Source organism: Hyperoodon ampullatus (genome assembly GCF_949752795.1).
Source record: "Hyperoodon ampullatus genome assembly, chromosome: 11".
Taxonomy (NCBI): domain Eukaryota; kingdom Metazoa; phylum Chordata; class Mammalia; order Artiodactyla; family Ziphiidae; genus Hyperoodon; species Hyperoodon ampullatus.
The window spans coordinates 91,168,673-91,176,993 of record NC_136924.1 but is presented as its reverse complement, the minus strand read 5'-3'; positions in this window follow the sequence as shown (position 1 = coordinate 91,176,993).

The window sequence follows — 8,321 nt, the reverse complement described above, 5'->3', positions numbered from 1 at the left end:
GGCTGTCTCAAATCCTGTTCCTCTGCGCTGTGTATCTCTTGATCAGCCAACTCTGAACAGCATTCCTGACAATTCATAGCACATGTGAGAGCATGGCCACCCATGTGAACACGGATATACCTGAATGTTCAGACAAGGGTCCGGAGCTTATAACTGTGCGTCCTATGAATAATTGTGTGGATATGTCTAAAAATCAAGTCATTTCAGTGCATACGCTTCTGAGGCAAGTAATCTAAAACCAGTAGCAGAAAATTCACATAGGCCTTACTTTGTATCACTAACTTCTGTTCCTTTGGGGTCTCTGCCAGCTTCCTTATCAGCCAGATATTTTGAAAGTTGGCTGGCAGTGAATGCAGGGTGCTAAGAAATTATGAATTTTAACTACATGTATTTAGCCCTAAATCTTAAAATTTGTCCTCAAACTGAGCTTTAGAGATTTGTCGGTCATAATTTCAAGACGTAGCGTGTATTCCAGCACAAACCATCAAATGTTATTTATTGTAGTTTTCACTAATTTTTCTCTTCAATTAAAAGAAGCCAAAGCACTGTTTTGATTAAACCTAGGAATGCAGATTACAAAATAAAACTTCATTAATTCATAGTCTTCTAACTGAGAACTTGTTATAATTTAACAAGTGCTAAAACTGACTTTGTACCTTATTTGAGGAAATGGCTTGTGAAGTAATTTAAATGGGAACAAGTTGCAGAGGCCATATTTAAATCATTTGAGGGAACAAACAGTTTTTAAAGCACCCAAGCCACATTTTCACTATACATTTCCATTGTTGCTGCCAATAATAAATGCTTATTTATATTAATATTTCAATATTCAGTATTTACATTGTTCTAATATGTTTAGAGCTGACTAATTATGCAAACTGACATTTATTATGAGAAAGTGACATTTATTTTGTAGTCATTTAAATGTAGTGCATTTTGTTCACTTCATTTAGTAAATTGATGCCACCAACTAGATCTTATCCTTAGTCAATGGAACTGAAATAAGTAAGGAGGTGGTGGTCATTTGATGGGAGAAAAGAGATTAATCTAGAAAAACATGAAAAGGAAAACAGTATAGAATTAAAATTAATAAAAGTGAGGAAAACCAAATACAGATTTAGTCTATAAATTTCAAAATGATGTAGATAGAACATAGCCTTTGAAACAAAGTATCTGACCGTATTATAAATAAAAGCAAATATTAATTTACACAGAAGATAGTAAAGTTTGTAACTCAGAGCTCTCAAGAAGGGACATATTTCTTCTTTCAATAATATTTTTTGAGCATATAATTCCTCCAGGTATTGTTCTAGACACTGCATCCAGATACACTGTTTATAAATACAAGGTATCTAGATAGAGCAGTAGGCAACAGACAATCTCAAAATCTCTGCTCTCTTGTGGAATTTATGTTCTAGGGGAGACACACAATTGAAAAATAACATAGAATAACATAGGTAGAGTTACCATATGATCCAGCAATCCCACTCCTGGGCACATATCCAAAAAAAGTGAAAACTGTAATTCGAAAAGATACATGCACCCCAATGTTCACAGCAGCACTATTTACAGTAGCCAAGACATGGAAGCAAACTAAATGTCCATTGACAGATGAATGGATAAAGAAGACATGGTATATATATATAGAAGGTATATATAGACATAGTATATATATATGATGGAATATTACTCAGCCATTAAAAAGAATGAAATAATGTCATTTGCAGCAACATGAATGGACATAGAGATTGTCATATGAAGTGAAGTAAGTCAGACAGAGAAAGACAAGTATCATATGATATCACTTATATGTGGAATCTAAAAAAAATGATACAAATGAACTTATTTACAAAACAGAAAAAGGCTCATAGATGTAGAAAACAAACTTATGGTTACCAAAGGGGAAATGAGGAGGGAGGGATAAATTAGGAGCTTGGGATTAACAGATACACACTACTGTACATAAAATAGATAAACAACAAGGACCTACTATATAGCACAGGGAACTATATTCAGTATCTTTTAATAACCTATATTGGAAAAGAATCAGGTGTACAGAAGGATCTGTATACCTGAAACTAACACAACATTGTAACTCAACTATACTTCAATAAAAAACAACAACATAGGTAGAATAAATTATTTGGAACAAGAAGGATTTGAAAACTTGGGAGTGGTAGATTCAATGGTTGCCAGTACCCATTTCTCATGCTATTAGGGAAGCCATCACTATTCAAACAGGGCATTTTTTTTCTTCTAAACCCAATATGTCCTCACAATTTTTCTTAATGCACTGCTTTAGGCACAGACATTGGAAGGTATGGAAGCCCCTAAAAGTGTCTGTAAAAGAAATATGTATGTATGCAGTGTGTGTACATTTATTGGGGGAGGAGAGAGAATTCATAGCTTTCATCAAATTTTCAAGGAGGTCCGTGACCTCAGATGAATTAAGAGTTGCTAATGTAGAATAGAGCCTCTTCTTGATGAAATAATGATGGACTTTCAGTAAATAGGAGGACAATTGCCATATTCTTCTAAAATATCTTCCAGCATCACAGTCAGGGTTGGAATCCACTTGAAATTACCATTTCTCATTTTCTTCTGTTGCAGTTCATTTTTCACATGTATTTTTATCTGATGAGTAAACTGAGATTAAGAGATTCCGTCAAGAAGATTAACACAGCAGACACCCCCCTTCTAGCCCATGCTGACAAAGATGTGCTATGTACCAAGGCTCCCATCTCCATATCTGAGCTTCTGCAAGTGTACGAAAATGCCTGTCATGGTAGTAAGATGCTCTTACTCTAAGGACCTTAGGTCTGTAATGCCAAATGAAATCAACGGAACTGGGAAATTTGCACAGGAATTTCCGGAAAACAATAAAAACTTTTAAGTATTTTCCAGCTTTCCTTTGCTGCTATAAGGATACTGAAATGTAAATTCTAGGCAAATTTTCCATGGTACCTGCGCCATGAGCCTGAAAAAGTGACGGATGACTGCAGACTGTTGAAACTTCCCCTTTCTGCAGAGACATATTTCGTTTTGTTTTTTTTTTTAAATTTAAAAAGCATATATTAAGCATTCTATTAACCAGCATTTTAAAAGCACCTTCTAGGGACATCATATGATACTAAATAAGGCCTTCCACAGACTTAAACTAGATGCATTTGAAATAAAAGAGATATAAAGTTCTATATCTAAATAAATAGAAAAAAGAAAAGGAAGTTCTAAAAGTTGAGAATAAAGAGAGTTGAGATTGTCTTGGAAGTTACTCCCAAGGCTGTAGCAGACAACAGATTTAGCAGACAATCAATAGTGGGATGTGTCAGATGGTGGGAGAGTGGACAATTCGACTTTGGACTCTCTCAGTAATACTGCCCTGATCACATGTATATATTGTACTATTAGAATGTGGGCTAGCCATGCTAGATGACACATGGAGTATTATGTTAATGCAGACACAGTATTTCAAGAAAAATGTTGGCTAACTACATACATTCTAGATGAGACCAACAAGCTTGGTGGGGAAGTGGAGGAGGGCTGACCAGAGGGAAAATTCTAGAAAGTATCAGAATAATTACTGAAGAAACTAAGGATGTTTAAGCCAGGAGAAGAGAAGTTCACAGTGTTGGTGAAAATGCTATTGACATTGCAGAAATCACCAGCATCAACTCTAAATACATCCATCATGACCCAAAATTGTCTGAGCTCAAAACTAGCATTATTCTCTCATCATTCGATGGAGTAAAAACTTGAATGTTGTATTTCCCTCCCTTCCCCCCAAAGTAGACCATGCACTGCTAGGTCATAGCACAGGACCTGGGGTCTAACGGCTTCTTGCCTTAAGAGGTGCCATCAGGATCTGAGTCTGAGGACTGAACTTGTTCTTAGGGAGTCTTCTCTTTTGGCCTGGTGCTTTTATATTAAACAAAGAAGAAGAAAGACAATTCAGAGGGCTCATCTCCCCTGCAGGGAAGAAATTTCTCTCTGCCAGTGACAAGTTCTGAGAGAGTCACAGAGTGGTAGGACCTGTCATTTTGGACCAGAGCTTTTACCTCTTCGGAGCAGTTCCTCAGAGCTATGTGAGAGGCTGACTCCCAGGCTAAAGTCCTCAGTAAGATCCCTGGATAAAATTTAACTCACGAATTTTAGGCTGCGCAAATTTTCTTCAGTCGACAGACATCTCAAAGGAACTTTTCAACTTCAGTCCTCAAAGAGATGTGGGATTTGCATCTCACCATTGCCTCCACCCACCTGCACAGACATATTTCTTGGAGGCTACAAATAGGGAAAATAAACTCTCAGGGAAGACTTTCTGCCCCAAGAGCTAGTCATTCTGCAATGTGTCCTTGAGGCCCAAACAGCACCTGGGGTGGAGGGGAGAGCTGCAGTTCAGGCAGATGTCCTGGCTCTGTGTCTTCCTGTCCTTGTATCCTTAGGACAATGGATTCACACCTCTGAGCCTCAGTTTTCTCTTCTGTAAAAGAAGGCTGATACCAAACTTCGGCGTTGCTGGAAGGGTTGGAAATAATGTGTGAGAAATCATATAGCAGCATCCCTACTTCAGAGTAAGTGCTCAATAAATGGACCAGCCTAAAAAATCATCACCACCATCACATTCTGATCCTTATTACTGCAGAGCAAATGTTAGAATAACTAGAAAAGAGTCATTTTTATCTCAATGCTTATAATCACCCTGCATGCATATCCAATATTACCTCTTTTGTTGAACCTTTCCACTGCTGATCCAAAACAAGTGTGTAATTTTTTTCTGAACCCCTAGAGTGTGCACTGTTTATACAAATATAATTTACTACCTTAGTAAACACTGCCATGTATTATTTAGTCATTATTTTATGAATATTAGTCTCATTTCTCCACCCAAATACACATTGCAGGAGGAAAGGTCTGTGTTTTACATAACCTGTAGTCTTTGGAATACCCAGTGTAAGACTTGACCAAATCATGACAGAATTGAAGTTCTTTAGTAGAAGTGTATCTATCTAAACTAGACAGAATTACCTACATTCTACCCCTGATTCCATCTCCTTCCTGTGGTGAGAATATTGCCTTGGGGAAGGGTGAGGATGAGTATGGTCACGTGTCTGCAGGGATCAATGAGACCAACCTTTCTTTTTCTTCCTTTCTTTCATATATATGACATTTTAACTACATTATTCAGGGTTCCATAGCCTTGGCATAAAGACTCATTTCTTAATTCCACAAACCCTTTATCTTTCCCAGTCCACACCATGCCACGACCTGTGCACAGGTACAGAGATAAACAAGACACAGAACTAGACCTGTGCAGCTAGTCCTAGTTGCCAACGATGTAATGGGGGAAAACAGAAACAAACAAATGGAAAACTTTTTGTGAGCTTAAGAAAAGTAATATACATGGGGTATTATGAGAGAACTAAGGATATCAAAGAAGGCTTCTTGGAGGAAGTGACTACAATGCTCAATCTCAAAGGATAGTAGGTGTTGGGTTGTTGACATGGGGAGGGTTGGAAGGGGAGGAGAAGGCATTTAAGGAAAGCGGAAACATGAGCAAAGGAGTGGCATCCTAAAATAATGTGGTACATGCAGGGGATTACAAGGAAGCAGCTCAGGGTGGCTGGACCTCAAAGTGCACATTACATAAGGAGGAGAAGCATGCCTGGAACGGGGTAGGTGCAGGTCCAGGTCACAGTGGACCCCTTACACTATGTAAACAAGGAGCTTGGCCTTGATCCTGTCCGTGATCAGAGCCATTGAAAGTGAAGGAGGGACAGGATCGATTTTGTGTTTTCCTTTGCAGTTTACTCTGGTAGCTGCGTAGATGGATTCGATGAGATCAAAACCAGTTTGGAGACTGTTTAGGCCTGAACTAGAGACAGAGGTGATCAGATTCGAGAAAGATTTAGGTGCAATTGGCATGGCTTGGTGATGAATGAGATGTGAAGGATGAGAGTAAGGAGGAGGGAGGAATCACAGATGACTTATGGGTTTCTTGCTTGGATGAGTGGGTCCTTGGTAGGAATACCAGCTGAGATAGAGAACACAAAGGAATGAATAGAGGTATTGGGGGAGTAATGACTTGAGTTTGGACATGTTGAGTATTGAGTTTGAAAGACACTGGGTCATTTCTAGGAAGTGATTTCAGACAGTAAGTGTGATGTATAAAACTGGATTTCAACCTTAATGATTTACACTTCATCAGGCTACGGGTAGTAGTTTAAACCAGGTTACCCAAAGTGAGGTCTGAGGATCAGCAAATCAGCAGCACCCAGGAATTTGTTAGAAATGCAAATTCTTAGGCCTGATTTCAAAACTATTGTATCAGAATCTCAGGGGTTGGGGCCAGGAAGCTGTTTTTAAAAAACTCTGCAGGTAAATTTAAAGTTTGAGAAACACTGGTTTAATTATGTAAATGGATGAGATCTCCCATTGCTGAACTCACTTATTAGTTTTAGGAAGGTTTTAAAATATAGACCTTAGGATTTTCTAATCATGTCATCTGTGCATAGAAACAGTTTTCTTCCTTTGTTTCCAGTCTTTGTGGTTTCTATTATTTTATGCCTGATTGCACTGGCCAGAACTTTCAGTACCGTGTTGATAAAAGCGATGAGAGCAGACGTCCTTGACTTGTTCCCGAGCTTAAAGAGAAAGCATTCAGCCTTTCATAATTAAATATGATGTTAACTGTAGGGTTTTTGTAGATGGTCTTTATTAGTTTCCCTCTATTTCTAGTTTTTTGAGAGTTTTTATTATGAATGGCTGCCAGATTTTGTGAAATGGTTTTTCTGCATCAGTTAGTATGATCATAGAAATTTTCTTCTTTAGTCTGTTGATATAGTGAATTATGTTGATTGAGTTTTGAATATTGAACAAATCTTGCATATATGGAATAAATCCCACTTGGTCTTGACGTATTAGTATTTTTATATATTGCTGTATTGGATATGCTAATATTTTAAGGAATTTTACATCTAAATTCATGGGCGATATTGGTCTGTATTTTTCCTTTTTACTGTTTTTGTTTGATTTTGGTGTGAAAAGTTTCATGTGGGAAAGGGTGAAGGGGTCAATTGTATGGTGATAGATGGTAACTAGATAACTAGACTTGTGGTGATCACTTTGTAGTGTATACAGATGTTAAACTATAATTCTTACACCTGAATCTTACATAAAAATAATTTTAAAAACTCATGAGGGTAAAACTGGCCTCATAAAATGAGTGGGGAAGTCTACCTTTCTTTCTATTTTCTGAAAGAGAATATTGTATTTTTAACGAAGTTATTGTTTCAAGATTAATAACGTTGTTCTGGAGAATCCCTTAGCATAGTAGGGTGTTAAGGGAAGGAGGGACTGGCCTTGTGCATTCCTCCTTCACATTTAGAGTGTTCCTTTCTAGGGTCCATTGTGCATTAGTAGAGTGGGAAGCTCAGTCTAGTAGATTCAAAATGTGGAGGAGATGCGTTTTTGACGTGTGTCTTCCAACTCACTGGTATTTTAAGAAACACTAAAGAAAGATTAGAGATTAGCACTTGTGTAAGCAGCTTATAGGACAGATAAAATCTTAATTACTTTCTAATTACTTAGTACCTGCCCTTTAACTCTTTCCCTATATATAATTAACAAGACTTTCCCATCCATCAGAAAGGATTAAGAGCCAAGGATTATAGAGCTATGGAACAAAGATTATTTTTTAAAAAAGTATTTTATGATATTTAGATTTAAAATGGACATATAGGAAGACTCACTCTCTGTGGTGTACAATTCTATAGGTTTGGCCAAATGCATAGAGTTGTATATCCACCACTATGATCTAGATACCAAATCATTCCATAACCCTTCAAAAATTCCTTTCATTTCCCTTTATAATCAACTCCTCCTCTCAACCCCTGGCAGCCACCAATCTGTTCTCCAGCCCTATAGTTTTGCTTTTTTGAGAATATCATAAATAAAATCAGACAGTCTAGAGTCTTTTGACTTTGGATTCTTTCACTTAGCAAAATGTGTTTAATATTCATCTATTAAATAATGTTATTACATTTATGTCACTCCATCCATCTATAAATCTTCTATATTTTTTCCCCCCAGCAAGGTTCCTGCTGGCTTTGTTTCTTTTGTCTGTGAAATCCAGGCCCCCCACAAGCTTCCTCCAGGAAATTACTTGGTTATTGATCACCTTGTTTATAGCTGTGTGACCCTATTACCTGATTGATAAGATCTGAGATAGATAACTGACCAAAAGTTCACCACACTAGGCAAGGCAATGACCAATGGAGTGACCTGGTAGAAGAACTCTGTCCAACAGAGGCAGGGGGTGTTGATTG